Consider the following 23,410-nt stretch of genomic DNA (forward strand, 5'->3'; position numbering starts at 1 on the left):
AGCTTCTCACCTGAGACCCACAGCAACAAGGACAGGAGGACCTGCCTCTGTAACGCCATCTTGCTGTCCCTGCCTGCCTGACGCAGCTCAGCTCACATAGCAAAGGCCCTTTTTATACAGCCTGAGCCCATGGTCTGGGCCTACAGGGGCTTATGCAAAGCAGTCAGGGAGAACAGAAGCAAATCTCACAAGCAGTGGATTGTGAAAGTACCCAGTGGAAATGTAAGGAGCCAAAACTAACTCCAAAATAGAGTTGTATGACACGAACAGACAAAAGTCAACTTAGAAGCTCTGAGAACAACTTAGTTCTAAAATGACAAACTGCTACAAGATTGAATGAAGAGCTTCCATTTTCAATTTAAAAATGTCTTTAAATGGGTTCAGTTTCCAGAAATGATGACATTGGCTCTTCATATCAAAAACTGTGGTAAGGAGCACCTGGGTGGCCAGTGGGTTAAACCTCTGCCTTTCGCTCAGATCATGATCTCAGGGTCCTGGGATCAAGCCCTGCATCAGGCTCTCTGCTCAGTGGAAAGCCTGCTTTCCCTGCTCTCTCTGCCTGCCTCTCTGCCTACTTGTGATCTCTGTCAAATAAATAAATAATTTTTTTAAATGTGATAAAATAACAAAATAGGCTGGGAACCAAATAATGGGAGACAGGGAGGGGCAAAAGAATTGGAAGTCACAAAAAGAAAGTGGAGAACTTTGGGTCCAACCTTTTATAAAAACTGACTGGAAAACATCGAGCTCTGAAGCCATTTTTCTCCTGCAGATGGGTAAGGATGAGGTAAAAACTTGACCTTGGGTCCTGGAGCTGTGCAAGGGCCAGAGAGATGGAATAGATGGAAGACAGGCCCAGAATTTCCTCACTAAGGGAGACATGTGGGACCTTCATTGGACCTAGGGGAAGTCTGAACCCTGATTTTCAGTTATTCTATCTTTTCAGTTCAATATTTCTGTTTTGTGTTGAATTTACTAATGAATGAAATCTAGTTGCCTTCAAGAAATTTCAGTTCCCTCCAGTGGATTGAGAAGTCAGCACAGGGTTGCTTGGGTACCATATAAACTTCCCTGCACCTGTTCCTCGTCCTGCTGTTTCTTCTTAAACAGAGGCAGGGGTGCGATTCCCTTAAGACGCAGAGCATGTAGTCCCTATGAGGAGGGCAGAGGCTGTGGAGGCTTCGGGCGCACTGCAAGTCCAGCTACAAAACTTCTGCCGTCTTTCCTCTGAGGCTTCCTCTGTCACGTGGCACCCTGGCTGTTCCATGTGTCGCTGTGGTTGCTGCACCACTTCGTGATATGAGCCATTTCCTAAGACCCAGGTAGAGCCTGAATCATGTAGATCCTACCTGGGGAGCCACATGTCACCCTCACAAAGGGTCGATTCTCCCCAAACTCCGCCCCTCAATTTGCCCCTGTTGATAGTTAATTTTATGTGTCAACGGAAGTAGGCCAGGGCAACCAGTGGAGTGGTCAATGTCCATTTAGATGTTGCTGCCAAGGTATTTTTTAGTGTGATGAATATCTACATCAGTAGCCCTTATCACAACACAGAGACCCCACCTGTGCTGCACAAAAGATTGACCACAGGTCTGTTTCGGCTTCAAAAAGGAAAGAAAACTTTATTATTATAGAAAAACCAATAGAAACAGAAGGGAAAAGGAATCTACACATATAGGAAGGGAATAGTAGGCAACAAATGAGAATAAGGCCACTTGACCTCATATGAGGTACTTACAACACCCCACCTCACCAGCTGGGGAAGTCCTGTGGAGACACATAGGCAGGAGTCCAGACTGAGAGGCCTGGGCGGAGTGTCCTTCCCTCAGGGGACACTTCCAATGGACCATCCCCACAAGAGCCATAAATTAATGGGGCAAATAATAGGGTTTGAATTTAAACATTTTTTCACCTATGTGCAGTTTGGAGCAAGCTGCATGTCCACCTTATCATGTGTCTGTATTTTCAGGGAGCCTAAGCTATGCGCATCTGCCTCCCCTCCTGGATCCCATTCTGGGGGCCAGCCCTGCCTGGAGCAGGAGGGGATTGGAGACAAGGCTGTAGCTCTTGGCATCCAGAACAGAAGGGCTATACCTAGAGGCTGATATCTCTTATGAACACAGAGGCAAAAATCCTCCACAAAATATTGGCAAACTAAATTCAACAATACATTAAAAGGATCATATACCATGATCAAGAAGGATTTAGTCAAGAGATACAAGGATGGTTCAATATCCATAAATCAATCAGCATAATATGTCACATTAACAAAATTAAGGGTAAAAATCTTGAAATTGTCTCAACAGATGCAGAAAATGTATTTGATAAAATTTAATATCTATTTATAAAAAAAAGCAAAAACAAAAAACAAGAAATACCAAAGGTTATAGAGGATATGGAGAAAGAAGATATGGAGAGGATAAGGAGAAACACTCTCAGGTGTTGTTGGGGATGTAAACTGGTGCAGCCACTATGGAAAACAGTATGGAGTTTCCTCAGAAACATATAAATAGAAATACCCTATGATCCAGCTATTCCACTTCTGGGTCTTTGAAAAAATACATGCACCACTGCGCCCATTGCAGAATTAATTAAAACAGCCACGATACAGAAACAACCTAAGTGTCCATTGATGGATAAATGGATAAAGAAGCCGTGTTATACATGTGTACGCGCACAATGAAATACTACTCATCCATGAAAGGGAAGGGAATCGTGCCATTTGGGACAACATGGATGAAACTTGAAAGTAATATGCTAAGTGAAATAAGGAAGACAGAGAAAGATATTATGTATAATATCACTTCCATGTGGAATCTAAGAAACCCAAATACATAGAAACAGAGAATGGATTGGTGGTTGCCAGGGTTAAATGGTGAGATAAATAGGGGAGATGTTGATCACAGGGTACAAACTTTCATATATAAAATAATTTCTGATGGTCTCTTGTACAGCATGGAGACTGTAGTTAACAAGATTATATTGTACTGGAAGGTTACTAAGAGACTAGACTTTCAATATTCTCACCACAAAAAGTAAATAAGTAAAACAAGAAGGAAAATTATGCGAAGCAAAGGTGGCATTAACTATCTTAATGTTGGTAACCACTTCACAATATAGACATAGATCAACTTATCACACTGTAAAACTTAAACTTATACAATGTTAGATGTCAATTATATCTAGGAAAAAAAATGGTGACATCATTGCCTTCTGGCCCCCATGGTTTCTGAATAGAAATCCTCTGTCATTCAAGGTGTTTTCCTCTCTGGGTAAATGTGATTTTTCTCTTTCAGCCTATGATATTTTTTTCCTTTTTCCTTACTGCTCAGAAGTTTTCAGATGCTGTCTTGACATGTATTTCTTCAGGTTTATGCTGTTGGGGGTCTGCTGAATGTGAAAATTTTTCAGCAATTACTTATTCAAAATATTTTTCATCTTCATCCTCTCTCCTCACTCTTTCTAGGAGTCCAGTGGCACAAATGTTAGATCTTTTGTTTGGTCCCATGTATCCCAGATACTGTAGGATTTTGTTGGTGGTGGTTTTGATTTGGTGGTTTTCTTATTTTTGGTTTTTAGCTTAGTTTCTCTTTTTTGTTTAGACCGGGTAATTTCTGGCCTCTGATCTTTCCTCCATTATCCTTTCACTCTCCTCCTTCAGACCCTTCCTAGCCAGCCCCCCATACGGCATCCGTGCCCCTACGTCAGGCCACTTCCCCAGCCACATTAAGTCAATGACCACTTGTGCTCCTTGAGTGTCTACTAACTAACCATCTTATTTCAATAAGGTATGGTATGGGAGCTTTCCAGTTTAACTTACAGCAACATATCATGCGAACCTGGGCAGAACCTGGAGTCCTTTCTCTATTAGTGCTTGGCAGGCCGTGTGTCTTTAATCAGATGTGGTAAGAAACAAAGACAGGAAAGCTATTACAATGCAGTAAGAAATTTTTATTATACGCATAGTCCCCTGGAAACAGAACATATAGCATGCCACACGGCTACACAGGCAGTACCAAGGTGAGAAGAGCAGACAGAGAAAAATACTGCTGGCCTGTATTTTTCCTGTGTATTTCATGAGAAGTATGGAGAAGCAAATTAAACAAACTACTTAGACATAAGATTGGAGAGTTTGAAAATTTCAGCAGGCTGCACACTATAGGTGTGCCCCTTGTCCTCTGGTACCCAGGAGGATCTGGATAGAGAGAATTGTCACAAATTGTGCCTCTCATTGAAAGGAAGAGAGTAGGATTGGGGCTCAGGATTCTCTGGCTTGCATATCAAATGTATGCTCTTGGGCAAGTCTTTTACTGCCTCTGGGAATTAGCTAATTTGGGGAGTGGTAGACCCTTTGCCCCTGGAGCAGCAAGAATGCAGTAATAAGAAAATGCATTAAATATAAAGCCTCATGAGGCTGAAAATAGGAGTTCGTGCAGGGGTGTCTGGGCAAGAGTGGTGAGTATTGTCGAGATCTGAAACTCTTGTCCCATAAATTAAGTGTGCCTGCTGAATCTGCTTGGCTCCAATGCTAAAGAAAATACTTTCTCCTTCCTGAGTTGACCGATGCTGGGCTCCACCCAATCTTACAATCTGGTGTGTCTGACATGCCTGGTTTAGGACGAACAATTCTGCACACAGTTAATTGATATGGGGTACACAAGTCTATCGGGGTCTGTGCTACACTAGAAACTACTTGCTGAACAGTGAATAGGTTGTATTTGAGAAGGGCCAAGTCTTACCAAAGAACCAGGAAGTCTATGCTATGAGTCTTCACCAGGGCTTGCCATAGTGTCACCCTCCTTCCTGCACACAGATGCACATGCCACCCAATGACACAAGAGGTCATAGGGCCCACATGATAGGGCCACTTGCATTGTGACCTAAACCTGATACAGAGCCCCTCCTGGCTCTGCACCCCCTCTAAACTAGGGACTTCAAAATTAGCTGATAAACTAATTTATCAGGAATTGTATATCTTATCCAAGTGTGGAATGTGTTGTCTCAACATTCAACACTCAAAAAGATACTGGCTTCAACCTCAGTGTTCAGAGGAACAAGATGCAAGTACTTGTCCTTTACCAACAAGGTGCTGTGTTTCAACCTCAGAGGTCAGAGGTACAAGTTACAAGTACTTGTCCTTTACCTCAGAGAGGATGTGCCCACATTCCTCAGATGTCCGGACCCCTGAAATAGCCACCAGGAAGGGGGGCCTCATGAATTTTTGTAGGGTTTGCATCCCACTGTTGGAGCACATGTGTTTTTGCAAGTTAGCGAAGTCCTCACCATTTCTCACTCATCGTAATTAACAGGATGTAATTGATAGAATATGGCCTGTCGGGATGCTCAGGGGGATGTTTATACAATGCACTGTAGCTGAGAGCAGGGAGTTAACATAGCCCCGGGCTGAGACTGAGGATGTGACCCACTCTTCACTGCCAGTGAAAGCAAAGTCCACCAGAGGACTGCATTACCTCATATGCCATGCCCCCTGCTGGTAGACCTTGTAGTTGGCCCAGCATGGGGTAAGCACTTTCAAAACCTCCACATGGCCAGAAGAGGGAGACTTAACACACCCAGAGAAGTATGGGGCCCAATGAGGGATTCTTCTGACAAACTTAATTTTTAAGTACTTAAGCAAAACAAATGCCTCATAATGTGCATATTTTCATCCTCTTAGATCTGAAGTGTTTCTGCCTCCCAGAGTCTTATAACAGAGTCTCTGGGTGTGTGGCATGAACATACTGGACCCACCAAAAGCAGCAAGATAGTTACTCCATCACAGCTTCTTGACCCTCTCTGCTCCTCTGGGTTCCAGGTGAGAATATTTGGACAAAGGAGGTTAAAACGGGGGTATGATTTTCCTTCCCTGATTTTCTTTCTTCATTGGGAATCCTTCCACAGATGTATTGGGCTTTTTAAAAAAATAAATAGTATTCTCTGTCCTACCTAACTAGATACTGGTGACTTCCACGTACACATCCTGACATGCTGCTGATGTTTGCTGTGTGGTTTCAGCCTCCCATGGTGAGAGTGTGCTGAGCCAGTCTCCTGCTGTCCTGTCCATGGCTCTACAAGAAAGAGTCACCATCACCTGCCGGGCCAGTCAGAACATTAACAAGTAGTTAGCCTGGTATCAACAGGAGCCAGGGAGAGCTCCTAAGCTCCTGATCTATGCAGCATCCAAGTTGGAAATTGGGGTCCCATTGCAGTTCAGCAGCAGTGGATCTCGGACAGACATCACTCTCACCATCAGCAGCCTGGACCCTGAAGAGGCTGGGACCTACTACTGCCTGCAGTCTAACAGCTAGCCGCCCAAAGTGTTACAAGTCAGAACATAAACCACCAGGGAAGCAGATGTGAGGGGCTGGGCTGCCCCCTCCCCCGCTCCTCTGATGCCTGCAACTGCTCAGTTTCTCAGAGGCAGCCCCTCTAATGAGGTCAGTGGGGGGCTTTGGGAGAAGGGCAAGGAGGCTCCTCAGCCCCCTGACTGACTCACTTTCCCCCAGATCATTACACCTTAGGAGTGTGGTGATGGCATCTGTCGGGGTTTGTACAGCAAAAGAGAAGCCACTCTAGATATTCTAAGCAGGAATTGCTTCCTATAAGGACATAATGTGGGCGCCTGGGTGGCTCAGTGGGTTAAGCCGCTGCCTTCGGCTCAGGTCATGATCTCAGGGTCCTGGGATCGAGTCCCGCATCAGGCTCTCTGCTCAGCAGGGAGCCTGCTTCTCCTCTCTCTCTCTCTCTGCCTGCGTCTCTGCCTACTTGTGATCTCTCTCTGTCAAATAAATAAATAAAATCTTTAAAAAAAAAAAAAAAGGACATAATGTCTGAACGTCACTCTTTCAAAGGTCTGGGGATATAATAAGGGAAATAGACACTAGAAACTGTGATTCCTTAATGATCCCCCATAAGTCAGAAAATTTAAGCAGCCATGTGGCTGCTTAACCACATGGTCCTCAGGCCTGTCTAGGAAGGCCAGTGATGGAGACGCTGATACTCTAGCCCCCGCAGACCCTCCCCAGGTGATTCTCTGGTCCCTCACTTATCACTCACCTGCCTGCAGGTGCTGATGGAAGGCACTGAATCCTCCTCTTCTGACCTCCAGATCTAGGGTAAGGTGCCTTGTGAGCAACTCCATAGGGAACCATAGAGGAAAGGGGGCTTTGGGAAATGTGCTTCCAGAAGTGACGGTGGTGACGGGGAGTTGACAGAAGACAGCCTGGGATGGTCACTGTTTTCACATCTCTCAGAAGTTGCCCAGTTAGGGGAAGGCCCTGAATATGTTTGAATATGCTTCTAGCTACCATCATTAGGTCATAACAAGAAGATTTTGTTAAGTGACTGAGGGAACAGAAGAGTGAGGAAATTGTGTCATGTATATAGAAATAACTTGACAATGAAGAACTTTTGTGATTAAAAAAAAAGAAACTAAATGTGGATGAAGCATTGTTTTTTCTTAATATAAGAATACCTTGTTGCTTGGGTGCCTGGATGGCTCAGTGGGTTAAAGCCTCTGCCTTCGGTTCAGGTCATGACCTCAGGGTCCTGGGATTGAGCCCCACATTGGGCTCTCTGCTTGGTGGGAGCCTGCTTCCTCCTCTCTCTGGGCCTGCCTCTCTGACTACTTGTAATCTCTGTCTATCAAATAAATAAATAAAATCTTTTTAAAAAATAATAAAAGAATACCTTGTTGCTTTAAATTCCTTATAAACGAGAGCATCAACAGAACCCTGAAAGCTGTGACACATGCGAAATAGCTGTTTGCAACGGATACCTACTCACATGGCTCTCCATTTTAACAAGATGGCAGGAGAGCTGTGTAAGGTTTAAAATGCTCTGTTGTACAGCATTTTTACTTCCCCTAAACTAGTATTTCTTTAATTTCCTATTTTCATTTAAGACATTTCTATTGACAGCTACCTGTTGAATTAAGGCCACAAGTCAAAAAACCCTCCAAATTTATTTTCTATTTTTTTTAAGATTTTATTTTATTTGTTTGACAGACAGAGACCACAAGTGGGCAAAGAGGTAGGCAGAGAGAGAGGAGGAGGCAGGCTCCCTGCTGAGCAGAGATCCCGATGCAGGCTTGATCCCAGGATCATGGGATCATGACCTGAGCCACAGGCAGAGGCTTTAACACATTGAGCACCCAGGAGCCCCTTACTTTCTCAATTCATACAAATATGATTACAAACTTCTTTTTAGACTGCAAATATGGAAAAATATAATTATTTGGAAACAACATGACCACATAACCTAAAAAATAAATAGAATAATGATTTGTACAAATTTAAAGAATTACAAAGGCCACAGTAAGAATAAATCAAAATTGTATGCAATTCTGTCAGAATAACTGGACTTGGATTTGTTTGTTTCATGGCTTCTATCACCCTCCTACAGCTTGCCGTAAGAATGATGTGCCATGGGTAGTCTCCACACTCTCACTGGCCCCAGATCAACCACAGTCCATAGACTGGAGAACCATTCATCTCCCTGCAGAAGAACCACACAACTGAGCCCTGTGTGCATTAACCTAATTATTGTCAACATGAACATCCATGACTATAGGAACAAATGCTTAGTATAGCAAGCCACTGAGTTCTTGACTGGTTTGTTAAAGCAGTTTGTAAAATCTGACTAATGCAGTTTTTACACATCTTTGCATAGAAATTGACAGGTTTTATTAAACACAATGGCATATAAAGGAATACTTGGAAATCCATTCATAAGAAGATACAAAACAAAGAAATGTTTTCTTGAAATATTTGAAATAAAAGTGTAAAATTCATGCCATTGTAGAAACATCTAACTAAGATTACTTAAAGTAATGGTGACAAATTCTGTAGATAATTCAGACTTATTAAATTTCATTAAATCTAAAGTAAATAAATTATATATGTGAATGTATGTCCATATGCATATATATGTATATATGTATAATATGAATACATGTAGATACATTTTTGATGTGTTTATGCAATTATCTTATGAATTAAATGGATTAATATGACTCCAGTAACTCCACATAAAAAACTAGTGTCCAGGATCAGATACAGTACTAACCTGGCTTGAGCAATTTTCCTTACAATCTTTGTTTCTATATCATACACCAATTGTTATACTTATCTGAATATATGTTTTCTCACTCAGTGGAGGTTTGAATGGAGTTATTTTTTCCTATAAGCCATTACATCCCATGAAAGCCCCATTATCTCTATGTCCACATTCCTGTCATGAATTCCAGTTATAAGACATTATCCAAACTTTTTTTTATTTTATGGTGAAATCTATTAATACTATCATAACATAGGTCACAGCTCTTGTAATTTACAGAGAAAATAACAACTAAATGAAACTACTAATCAACAAACATAAAACAGACTGACTGAAAAATCAATTCATGGGTAATATCACTTGTCCTCAAGTGAGACATAAAGGACAATACTCAGCCTTCTGAGAGGAAACATATCATTTCAGCCCTATTAATTTCATCAGCTGGGCACATTTGTGCAGTACACAAACCCAGCTACTGTACAGAGCACTCCTGAGTCCCCAGCCTCTGCTTCTTAACAAATATCTCTTGATTTCATCCCTATTGCTCAGAGCCCTCAAATAGGAACTCTGATCAAACAAAAAAAGGGAGGGGGAAATATGATATCTCCTAATCATGACAAAGATGATATTCTATATTCAGGTTTCCATGTGACTCTTTAAAGAAGTGACATGGCAACAAGCACATGGCAATAAGAACGGTAATGCCCTGCTGCCATTGAGAAGAACACAGCTATTATATGCTTGTTAACAGAAGGGTGCTACCAATGGTAGTCATAGACGCACCTGCCCTGTCGTTATTATCCTTGACAAACAATATTGACTTTGTTGGATAAAAAAGAGTAAAGGAAACCTCATCTAAGCTGGGAAGTTCTCCTACACGTACCATTCCATGGTTAGAGTCTGCATAACCAATGGGAAGAAGAAATGTAAGAATTATCTCGACAAGGGAGGACATTTTTCACATAGGAATTCACTTCCTGCTTTTAAGAAAAAGAAGAATAATCTCTCCCCACAAGCAACAACCACTGCTTGCAGCCAATGAGAAACTACCACAACCTCAAACTGTTTTTATCCAGTGAACATTTTTTTCAAAACAATCCTCCCCAATCTCCTATTAATGCATAATAAAAGCAGACCTTCCTTTTGCCTCTTCAGACTAGGCAGCAGTTTGCCATAGTTTGGTTTGTCTGGAATTGCAATGCTTCTCCTTTTCTCAAGTAAGCTTATTTTGCTAGTAAAATAACTGGTTGTTCTTTGTTTAAGGTTGACAAGTGCACTAATAGAATTATTAATTCAGATTAGTGATAAAATTAAAAATTCTGGTGGTGGGCCAGGGAGAAGGGCAGAGGGAGTGAAGGAGAGAGAATCTTAAGCAGTCTCCACACTCCATGCAGAGCCCAATGCAGAGCTTGATATCACGTCCCTGAGATCATGACCTGAGCTGAAATCAAGAGTCTGACACTTAACTGAACGAGCCACTGAGGTAACCCATAACTGCTGATTTTTAATGTAAACACATCAGTAAAACAACCTACCCAGGGCCCTGATCAGGGATATGGATCTAGCATTGTATGACATCTATAAGGAAGGGGCCCTGATTTATTTCCTTGGTTCCTAAAGCCCTGTACAATTCCATAGGTTTTCAGTATCATAGAAAACAAAGAGAAAGACAAAATACTGTCTTTGATGGAAACATAATTTAGTCATTCATTTTTTTAATTTTCTTAACCTATTAGGAGCAAGTTGATTTTAAAACTTCTATGGAAGCTTAATAGACAAATAAAAGTAAACGCAACATTTAAGACCAAGGTTGTAGAACTGCAACAGCCACAGAAAGAGCAGAAATCTATTACCTATTTCATATATTTATTATTTATTTATGGTTAATATGCAACATTAGTTTCAGGTATACAATGTAGTGATTGAACATTTCTATACCTTATGCTATGTTCACCATGTTAAGAATTACCATTTGTTGGCAAGGCTTAAAAGACTATGCAACCACCAAGCCGACACTGTAGGAAATATTAAGGAGGGTTTCATAAACGAGGAAAAATCCTATTAATAGCATTGAACAAAAATATAGAGACAATCTACAGAAAGAAAGACTTCAAAGGTAACATGATGCCAATAAAAACGTATCTATCAATAATCACTCTCAATGTGAATGGCCTAAATGCACCCATAAAATGGCACAGGGTTGCAGATTGGATAAAATGACAGGACCCATCCATATGTTGTCTACAAGAGACCCATTTTGAACCTAAAGATACACCCAGACTGAAAGTGAAGGGATGGAGAAGCATCTTTCATGCCAATGGGCCTCAAAAGAAGTCTGGGATAGCGATTCCCATATGAGACAAATTAGATTTTAAACTAAAGACTGTAGTCAGAGATACAGAAGGACACTACAGAATTCTTAAAGGGACTATCCACCAAGATGATCTAACAATTGTAAATATCCAAACCCCCAATATGGGAGCAGCCAATTACATAAGAGAACTGCTAATCAAGATAAAGAATCATATTGATATCAATACATTAATAATAGGAGACCTTAACACGCCTCTCTCAGTAACAGATCATCCAAGCAGAAAATCAATAAAGAAACAAGAGCATTGAATGACACATTGGGCCAGATAGACCTCATAGATATATACAGAACATTCCACCCTAAAACAACCGAATACTCATTCTTCTCAAGTGCACATGGAGCCTTCTCAAGTGAACATGGAATAGACCACATACTGCGTCACAAATCAGGACTCAACTGATACCAAAAGACTGAGATTGTTCCCTGCACTTTCTCGGATCACAATGCTTTGAAACTGGAGCTCAATCACAAGGAAAAGTTCAGAAGGAACTCAAACACCTGGAAGCTAAAGACCACCTTGTTTAAGAATGCTTGGATCAACCAGGAGATCAAAGAAGAACTTAAACAATTCATGAAAATCAATGAGAATGAAGACACTTCGGTCCAAAACCTATGGAATACAGCAAAGGCGGTCCTAAGGGGGAAATACATAGCCATCCAAGCATCCCTCAAAAAAATTGAAAAATCCAGAACACACCAGCTGTCTCTACACCTTAAACAATTGGAGAATCAACAACAAATCAAACCAACCCCACACATAAGAAGGGAAATAATCAAGATTAGAGCTGAGATCAATGAGGTAGAAACCAGAGATACAGTAGAATGTATCAATGAAACTAGAAGCTGGATTTTTGAAAGAATCAATAAGATCAATAAACCGTTGGCCACACTACTCCAAAAAAAGAGAGAGAAAGCCCAAGTTCATAAAATTATGAATGAAAAGGGAGAGATCACAACGAACACCAAGGAAGTAGAAACAATTATCAGAAGTTAATATCAACAGTTATATGCCAATAAGTTAAGCAACCTAAATGAAATGGATTCATTCCTGGAAAACTATAAACTCCCAAAATTGAACCAGGAAGAAATTGACAACCTGAATAGACCGATATCTAGTAACGAGATTGAAGCAGTGATCAAAAACCTCCCAAAAAACAAGAGCCCAGGACCTGATTTATTCCCTGGTGAATTCTAACAAACTTTCAAAGAAGAAATAATACCTATTCTCTTGAAGCTGTTTCAAAAAATTGAAGCAGAAGGAAAATTTCCAGACTCTTTCTATGAATCCAGCATTACCTTGATCCCCAAACCAGGCAAAGACCCTACCAAAAAGGAGAATTTCAGACCAATATCCCTATTGAATATGGATGCTAAGATTCTCAACAAGATCCTAGCAAACAGGATCCAACAGCACATTAAAAAGATTATCCACCATGACCAGATGGGATTCATATCTGGGTTACAAGGATGGTTCAACATTCGCAAATCAATCAAATTAATAAGAGAAGAGAGAAGAACCACATGGTCCTCTCTATTGATGCAGAAAAAGCATTTGACAAAATCCAACATCCGTTCCCGATTAAAATGCTTCAAAGTATAGGGATAGAGGGAACATTCCTGAACTTCATAAAATCTATCTATGAAAGACCCACAGCAAATATCATCCTCAATGATATTTGAGAATGGGAATGGGAAGCTTGCAGCCTTCCCATTGAGATCAGGAACACGACAAGGATGCCCACTCTCACCACTCTTGTTCAACATAGTTTTAGAAGTCCTAGCAACAGCAATCAGACAACAAAGAGAAATAAAAGGTTATCTCTAAGGAAATGTTGAAAAACAAAAATAAAACTGGTGGCATCACGTTACCTGATTTCAAGGTTTATTACAAAGCTGTGATCACCAAGACAGCATGGTACTGGCATAAAAACAGACACATAGACCAGTAAAACAAAATAGAGGGCACAGATATGGACCCTCAACTCTATGGTCAATTAATCTTCGACAAAACAGGAAAAAATATACAGTGGAAAAAAGATAGTCTCTTCAATAAATGGTGCTGGAAAAACTGGACAGCTATATGTAGAAGAATGAAACTCAACCATTCTCTTATACCATACACAAAGATAAACTCAAACTTATTAAATGGATAAAAGACTTCAACGTGAGACAGGAATCCATCAGAACCCTAGAGGAGAACATAGGCAGTAATCTCTTCGATATCAGCCACAGCAAATTTTTTCAAGATATGTCTCCAAAGGCAAAGGAAACAAAAGCGAAGATGAACTTTTGGGACTTCATCAAAATCAAAAGCTTCTGCACAGCAAAGCAAACAGTCAAGAAAACAAAGAGGCAACCCACGGAATGGGAGAAGATATTTGCAAATGACAGTACAGACAAAAGGTTGATATCCAGGATCTATAATGAACTCCTCAAACTCAATGCACACAAAACAGACAATCATATCAAAAAATGGGCAGAAGATATGGACAGACACTTCTCCAATAAAGACATACAAATGACTGTCAGACACATGAAAAAATGTTCATCATCACTAGCCATCTGGGAGATTTAAATTAAAACCACATTGAGATACCACCTTACACCAGATAGAATGGCCAAAATTAACAAGACAGGAAACAACATGTGTTGGAGAGGATGTGGAGAAAGGGAAACCCTCTTACACTGTTGGTGGGAATGCAAGTTGGTGCAGCCTCTTTGGAGAACAGTGTGGAGATTCCTCAAGAAATTAAAAATAGAACTTCCCTATGACCCTGCAATTGCACTACTAGGTATTTACCCAAAGATACAGATGTAGTGAAAAGAAGCACCATCTGTACCCCAGTGTTTATAGCAGCAATGGCCACGGTCGCCAAACTGTGGAAAGAACCAAGATGCCCTTCAACAGACCAATGGATAAGGAAGATGTGGTCCATATACACTATGGAGTATTATGCCTCCATCAGAAAGGACGAATACCCAACTTTTGTAGCAACATGGATGGGACTGGAAGAAATTATGCTGAGTGAAATAAGTCAAGCAGAGAGAGTCAATTATCACATGGATTCACTTATTTGTGGAGCATAATAAATAGCATGAAGGACATGGGGAGATGGAGAGAAGGGAGTTGAGGGAAATTGGAAGGGGATTTGAACCATGAGAGACTATGGACTCTGAAAAACAATCTGAGGGTTTTGAATGGGTGGGGGGTGGGAGGTTGGGGGAACCAGGTGGTGGGTATTAGAGAGAGCACGGATTGCACGGAGCACTTGGTGCGGTGCAAAAACAATGAATACTGTTACGCTGAAAAAAATAAATTTTTAAAAAATTAAAAAATAAAAAATTACCATTTGTCACCATACAAACTTATTAAATATCATTGGCTATATTTTCTATGCTGTACCTTACATCCCTATGACTTAGACTTATTTATTTTAGAACTGAAAGTATTACCTATTCTTAGATACCGTTTTTTCCCCTTAAGTGCATCAGAATAAGAATGGTTCTGTTTGGTACACATTGGCTTTACAAATATGTTTAAATCCCATGAACTATTTCTTTTAGATTAGATCATATGGAGAATAACCTTTCAACATTTTTTATAAAAAGTTAATGTTGATATGAAGATATGAAAAGATAACATGAAAAAGAATAAATAAATCAATGTCACCTATACACATAAATGCATAAATGTAAATAACATTTTAATATTTTCTTCCCCTTATATTATAAGAATATGGTGACCAGATATAGTACATTTCAAGAATATTAGGAATTACCAAGAAGGTAAAAATACTTCAACATTAGGTAGTTTATATGAATAAAATGGTGGTTTGCTTTTTGCCTGATTTTAAATCACGTGGAGATAGTTAAGAGAGCTCCGCATCTGTGCAGGGAATTCTTGGGAAGGTTGATTCATAATAACCCACTTCCCACCTGGGCAACTCTGTAGATGTCTTCTGGGAAGAACAGTTCTGGGACATTTTATCTTGAACCAAGCGGGTGATGATCCTGGGAGCCCATGTGAGCCCAGATGACCTACTGATGTAATTGTAATATGGTGGGTTCTGAATAAAACCTTTTCAATCACAAAGGTAGATGAGATAAAGATATGTAATACACTTTTACACACATTTCTAATTTTCAAGTAAGAACAGTTCATAGACTAAGGATGGAGGCAGAATTTAGGCTCCACCACATACATTTCATACAACTTAGGGTCATTTATGAGAATAAAAAAGTAATAGTATTAAGGATAACACTGGATCTGTATGGGGGTAGGGGGTTTGCTTCCCAGACATCAGATCTTTCACTCTTCTCCCCCAGGGCTCACAGCATCTATTTAAGGTAAGATATGAAGATGGAGCCTTCCAGGCCTTTCTACAGCATGATGTCCTGGGTAACCCACAGTCAAAAGTGTGTAATCATAGGAAAGGTTAGGTCTTAGAGAATCAACGTCTTTTCTTTCCTCATTCTTAGGGGGAAGACCCCATGTTATAATCACAAACTCTTAGACTCTGAGGACAAACAAGGATCACAAAATACAGAGACGATTTTTTTTCTGACAAACAGCGTGGAGAAGCTCCTCTGGGACAAGACGTGAACCCTGCATCTGTGTGATCCCCCAAGAGCCTTTGGTTCTGCACCTGCCGCGGACCTGCCCAACCCCTCAGTGATTTGCATGTTTCCCCCAGAGCCCATCTCTGCTCTTCAGCATCTTCATGAAGAGGCTGCTCAGACATTCGGGGCAAAAAAGAGCCTCAGACTAGGCTTCAGATCAAACATGGGAGTTCTGACCCAAGCCTCTGCCTTCTGCTGGCCTGCTTCCCAGGTGAGAAGGGGAGTATAGTGACATCCCCAAGATGATGGGAGTCCTGCCCTCCTGACTGTGGGATCTCCCCAGGGATCCTCCCTGTGGATCCCTGACCCGGGGTCTCCCCTCCCCTCAGAATCCCAGGAGTTCTCAGATTAGGGGACCAGGGCTTCCAGAATCTTCTGGGATTCAACATGTAGTTGAACCTGGTAAACAATGGTGACTTTGTGTTTTGCTTCCAACCCAGCTGTCCAAGGGCACATGGGGCTGACCCAGTCTCCGGCCTTCCGCTCTATGTCCCTGAGACAGGACGTGTCCATCACATGCAGGACCAATGAGAGTGTCAGCAATATCTGAGCTGGTATCAGCAGAAACCAGACCAGGCTCCTAAGCATCTCACCTATGATGCTGAAACCTCAAGTCTGGTGTCCCAGACCGGTTCTCTGTGATTCAGCTGGACAGAGAATTCATCCTCAAAATCAGTGCAGTAGAGGCTGAGGATGCTGCCAGTTATTACTGCTAGCAGATTCATATCCTTCCTCCCACCATGTTACAGCACAGAGCAGAAACCGTCCCCGGGCTGGGTGGGATGTGCTCCCGGTAGTTACAGCAGCTGCGTTCTGTTCCGGGTCTGATCACCCCGGCAGAAGCTGCTTTGGGGAAGGGCTTGCAGGGCTCAAGGATCAAGGGACTTTGTCCTTTGAAAGCTTCCTTTCTTGATGACACAAATCCCAAACCTCAGGAATTCTAAAATGAAATCTCTCTTGCAGGCCTGCAACGGAATTCATCCACGGAATAGACCTTGATCCTATCTCTGATAAACACTCTGAGAAGTAGGCAAAAAAAAGGGAGAAGCATCCAAGCAAACACTACTATTACTAATACTACTACTAATAATAATAATACTGCTATGACTAATACTAGTATTGCAAATACTAGTACTACGAACGTTAGTACTAATACTTTGGACACTACCACTGTCATGCTGCTACCACTAATAAAACTAATAAACATCAACAACTACTCTGTCAACTGCCATCGAGTGAAATCTTGAGGACTTACTGTGTATCGAATACTGTACGCAGGACTCATTCATCTAGCGCAATGCATCTCACAATAATCCTCTAGAGATGAGAGATCAGGAGTTCTCAGAGTTTATGTTATTTGACATGCCAGTGGTTATAAAGGAAGAAGATGGAAAAAGAATCTGTTATTTTGACTCCATAATTTCTACCCATTATTTAACTATATTCATTAAAAAAAATTAGTACAACTAAAAGCAGGTCAAGACAGAGACTGTCTCTAGCATCCGAAAAGCTCCCTCAGTCACCTTCCCTGTCAATTCCATGCCCATTCCCCACATACATACCATGAGAGGCCACCCATCTTCTGTTTTCTATCCATATTGAGCAGATATTCTCTGTTTTTGAACTTCATATAGTGGAATTATACAGTATATACTTTTTTGATGTCTTGCTTCTTTGGATCAACGTGTTCTTTGAACTTCATCTCTGTTGTTGGTGTGGCCATAATTCATTCTTTTCCTGCTGAATAGTGCACTATCACATAAATACATTACAATTAATTTTTTCACTCATAGGAATAGTATGGAAGTCTTGTGACATAATAGTAGTGATAATAATAAAATAAAAACTAATATATGTTATATGTTTGATACAGTGCCAAATACCTTACTTTTGTTTCAACTGCAAACAGAACCATTGTTGTCACAGTTTCAAAGACATGGAAACTGAGACAAGGGGAAGTTAAGTGAACAGGATCAATTTCACACTTCCATAAGCAATGTAGCTTTGTCCCCAGCCCTAATGGGGTGACTCAGGGACTTCTCTGATAATATCAGGACATTTGGATGGATAATGTCTGACTGTCAGTAAGCTCTAACTCCTGATGTGATGACCATTTATGTGGGAGTTGGGGTAGCAATGATAAAACTGCTTCCTTGAAATATACATAAAGGTTGGGAAAGCGAAAGTTGAATGGCTTCTGTTTTCTTCTCAATGGGCTTGGGCCAAACACCATCTGGAGGAGTTTAAGTGATAGGTAAGGCAGGAGGACACAGGAGAGAAATCCTTCCCTTAGACTGAGCCTTCAGCATCCTCTGCCATCACCATCTGGAAATGGGTTGTCAAGGGCAGAGAAGAGGAAGCAAATGGTCTCGGGAGCTGAAAGCCCAGATGGTCCTTTGCAACCCACCCTGCTCTCCAGAGCCCGTGTCAGTGCCTGGGTCAGTGCTCTGGAGGGAGATCTGCCTCAGTTAGGACACAGATTGAACCAGGGAAGCCCCAGATATCTGCAACATACATAATCATCAAATAGCTTCTAATAAGCCTAGAGAAATGACTAGTACAATTAAGGGGGGGAAGCCACAATATGGAATTATTTGTGCAAAGATGGTAAGTAATTGCATACAAAGGGAATAAATTTGATCAGTAATGCAGGAACTGCCCATGAAAATCTCACTGTGTTGTTGCTATGGCACAACCACATGAGCTAAAGTTGAGCTAACCACCAAGGTTAAGTTGTGCTGAGGCTGAAGAGCTAGTGGACATTTCACGTTTCATGCTGCTGAAATGTGTATTGGCACATTCATGTCAGAAAGCTGTTTGTGGTCATCTACAAATGAGGAATATACGTACACCCTGGGACTCAGTACTTTTTAACTCTGATATACCCAACAGAATTGAGAGTGTGTGTGCTCAAGGAATGACATGACAGCGTTGCTTATGACAACTCCAAACTGGAAACAACCAGTTATTGATCTAGAATGGAATGGCTGCTTCAATTATGAGTTTTGCAAACATCTTTATCCTCTCTGTGCTTTATCTGAGTAGTAGTTTTGAAACCTGTGATAATTTCGATGCTGCCCAAATTACCAATCTTTCATATTGAGTACTCTTCATGTCTTATCTGAAAAGCCATTTCATACCTCAAATTGATGAATACATTACTACTTACTATTTTTCTAAGTTTATCACTGTACTTTAGTTCTATAATCTAGCTGGATCGGGTTCTTGGACATGATACAGAGTAGGAGATCAGATTTCATTTCCCTTTTGGTATGAATGTCCACTTGAACCATCCCACTACATGTTCTTAGAAAGAACATTCCTTTGTTAATTGTCCTAGGAGTCATGCGTCACAAATTAAGTGTCCCCAGAGATATATGTCTGTTCATGGACTATGTTTCATTCCCCTGGTCTCTATTATATCTTTGTTGCATACTACTGTGACTATAAATATATCTTTTCAAAAAGAGATTTCATTTATTTATTTGAGAGTGAGTGAACATGAGCTGGCAGGGGAGGGGCAGAGGGAGAAGTAGACTCCCCACTGAGCAGGGAGCCAGACCCAGTTCTCCTTCCCAGGACCTGAGTAAAAAGGCAGATGCATAACCAACTGAGCCACCCAGGAGCCCCATGTGTATTTAAATAAGTCTTACTAGTCAATAGGGTATTCTCTCAACATTGTTCTTTTTCAGAATTGTCTTGGTTCTTTTTAGCTTAGAATTCCCTATACGTTTTATAATGTGCAAAATGAGTAACTGGGTATTTATTGGAAGTACATTGAAACTAAGGATCAATTTCTTGAGACAGACATATTGAGTCTTTGGATGCATGAAAGCATAATATTTCTCTATTTATTCGGGTCTCCTTGTTCTCTCTTAGCAAAGTTTTACTATCATTGGGTCTGTATGGTGCATGGACCCTGGTAGGTAACAATACATGTCCTCTCATACCCACGTTCAGCTTACCATTTATTTCTAATTGCCAACGCAATAAATTTTCCTTAAAAAATGTTTGCTCTATGTTTGTCTCCATTACTAAAATTCAATTTCCCATTTGGGCAATCTGTGATTTCATTAGCTATGCAAAAGTGAACACAAATACAGGACTTAATATAATCCACACGAATGTGTGTATCTATTTGGATTTTCAGGGGAGGCACTTTGGGATAAAGGATCAGTTTCTTGGAGAAAGAGTCTCTCAGGCACATGTCTATCATCATGAGACCCTCTGTGACTCCCAATCCCAGCTTCCATGGCAAGGACACTGGGAGAATCATTTCCCTTCCACCCTCCTCTTCTCAGGTGGAGCACAGAGCAGCAGAAAGCACAGCAGCAGAGACAGAGATCCCAACTTGCTCTGAAATCCGACCTGCCCCACCTCACCAGTCCACTCTGGCTGGGATGCATGAAGAGCCGCTCAGCAAGGTGAGGACCAAAACAGATTCACTTAGAACAGAAACTGCATGGTCCGGACACAGATGTGTTCTTCCTTCTTCCATGTCAGCCACAGGATTGGATATGCTTGAAGACACATGTAGTCATTTCCTGTACAGGGAAACCTTGGCCAAGATGACTGGGACACGGGCAGGATAGTCCCTTCCCCACACCATTCTAGCAGCTGTGAATGAAGCTGGCACCGTCCTAGAAGCAAGGCTTGGAAAATCCTAGAGGCACAAGAACATTTCCGCAAACCAGAAATGTATTTAAAGAGGTGCCCAAATATAAGATTTCAATCTCCTGCCGTTATTCCTCATCGCAAAGAAATTAGACTGTAAAGCCTGAATGACAAAGTGTGAAGGTAATTATTTGAATATAAACAAAGCCTACTTCTTTCTTTGGCACAGCCTCCATAAGATCTAAATAGAGCAGGGTTCAGAGAGCTCCCAGGTTGGTGAACACATCAACAAGCAGAGGGTGACACATCCCAATGCCATGGGGACAGAAGCTACTACACTCAGGATCCTCCCAATCCCTGCTGTGTATCTCTCCATCTAACTCTTCATCTGAGTCTTTATCATATTTTTTAATAACCTGGGAAACATAAGTAGGTGTATATCTAAGTGATGTGAGCTGCTCTAGCAAACTAATTACACCTGAGCAGGGAATCATGGAACCCCGTGTCTACAGCTGGTCAGAGACAGAGGTCCTGTCTTCACTCCCATTAGATGATGACACTCCTGATGGGCTAGTCCTTATCAAGCAGGGGTCTCCATGCCACCCTGCAGAGTCATAGGCAGTTGCTCTGGAGGATGAAGTGTGGACACAAGCCACTGAGAGCAGACCCAGAGCCAGGAGGCTGTGCCCCTGAGGAAACTCCATCTTGAAAGTGCTTGGTGTCCTCCACACAGCTGGTCAGGGATCACCACCTGGCTTCTGTGCACTGGAGCTTCTCCATCTCCAGGTGGCTCCTTGTGCTCAGGGTCTGCGACACTGGGGACACATTCTCCACAATGTGCGGAGACATCAGTCTCCTCCCTAAACATACACATGGAATGGATATAGACCCAGATTTGAGGTCTTCCCTGAACAAAGCTAAAGTCCTTTTTCTTTCCTGTCACAAACTTTAAAAACTCCTCTAATAAAAAACCAGAGTCCCAGAGTGATGACAAAAATAGTCTGATAGACTCTCCATACATTTCATAAAGAACAAAAATAAAGGTGAAAGTGAGGGAATCTGAGGAGAAAGGAGGAACCATGATGAAAAGGCCTGTGCCTCTGCAGGTGCATCACGCCTGCATGAAGGTACAGCAGGAGAGGAAGCGATGATATCCCAGGTAAGGATTTGACCCATGTGTCCCCAGTTAGGTCCACTCTGGAGGGTGACCACAGGGCTTCACCCCCTGGGGGACTGGCTTAGCCTTTTGTCCTACTGTATCCGAGCTCCACTCCCCCTCTGCACAATCCTGCATTCTCCTTCCACAGATAGTGATGTCAAGAACATTCCCCAGCCAGTGTCACACATGCTATACTCGATGTGAGTCTGCTTTCCAGGGAACAATGCCTGTGACCAGTGACGTTAGAGAATAGAACATACCACATGGCCAGAAAAACCTGCATAGGCAAAAGCTGTCCATTTTCCAAAATGCACAGGGACAAAAATGATGTCAGAAAAGGAGAATGTGGCAGTAGATAATTGAACACATGTTATGAGAATTTAAATCAACGTGCTGACCCTCAGATATTTTGTCTCTCTAACTGGAAAACTCTAGCTCAGGGTTGCTGAAGCTTAAGTCACAGCTTCTGACTCAGTTCCTAGACCTAAGTCAATTCCTACTCTCAAACACATTGACTCAGGGGAAGGCCAGTTCTCAAAGGAAAGACCTTAAGGTTTTCCCATAGATGTATGGAGAAAATTTTGCTTCTTATTTTCCCTAAGGAACTCGGGGCTTAAAGCTTGAGCTCTGAATGTGATCTCTCTGCCCTGATGAGAGAGATCTCTGTTAGAAGGACACATAGGGAAAGACAGTGCTCTGGTGGAAGAGACAAGGGAACAAGCTGTCCACAGAGAAAAAGCAAACACACAAACAAACAATCTATCTCAAATTAAAGCAGTGGAAGAATATTTTTTAACTGACAAGAAAGCTATAGGACTCCTTGAGAATCCTCAGGACAGAAGTTTCATCCCTCACAGGAGACACTTTTGGTGGGGGATGCAAACTGCTACACAGAGTTAAGAGTTTATTAAAATGAGGGATTATGAGGAGGCCTGTGGTCAAAGGGAACTTCTGTCTCACTTCCCCAATTAGAGTGTAGTGACTGGGCCCTGTCCAAGGATTAGCATCAATATAGGAATAATCTTCACAGCCGACATAAGACATTGCTCCCATTTCTTCACAGGACTGATGTGAATCTCAGCTCTAGAAAATTGAGTTCTCTATTAGTTATTCCAAAAAGTGCAAAGAAAAGAAATGACAATATTTGGAAGGAATTCAGATTACGTATTCAGAGATCAGGGCTTTCAAATAACTTATAAGTCAGAAGATCAACAGATTCACATATATATGGGAGTCGCCTGGAGCCAAAACTATTCTCTGTGAGTTCATCCTCTAGTGGGTGAATATTTGCAGATTCTCTAAAAAAGGTGATCCATTTCACTCACAGGTCCCAAAAATCTACCCAACACTTCCTGTTGGGAACACTCCTTCTGCTATGGCACTGAGGAGTTGGTTTTGGCTCAGTCAAGACACAGGTCTCTTGTCTCTCAACTTCACCAAAGCATTGTAAGTTTGTGCTGTCTGGCTTGAGAAAATGTATAGATCAAGTTCTACAGAATGGATAACAGCATTGCACTCCCCACCCACACACCCTATCCCCAGAATAAATGGACTCACACAAACAAATCAGCAAGAGAACTGACCCA

At 41.5% G+C, this 23,410-nt stretch overlaps 2 gene segments (V, D, J or C); one reads left to right on the forward strand and one right to left on the reverse strand.

Moving 5' to 3' along the window:
* LOC309870877 (immunoglobulin kappa light chain-like) overlaps positions 1-23,410 on the forward strand; it is a 613,762-nt gene that overhangs the window by 537,279 nt on the left and 53,073 nt on the right.
* Positions 1-23,410, reverse strand: part of LOC309870878 (immunoglobulin kappa variable 4-1-like) — a 49,817-nt gene that overhangs the window by 480 nt on the left and 25,927 nt on the right. Inside the window, exon 3 of the V gene segment in view lies at positions 11-108.

This window comes from Mustela nivalis (genome assembly GCF_964662115.1).
Source record: "Mustela nivalis genome assembly, chromosome: 8".
NCBI lineage: Eukaryota > Metazoa > Chordata > Mammalia > Carnivora > Mustelidae > Mustela > Mustela nivalis.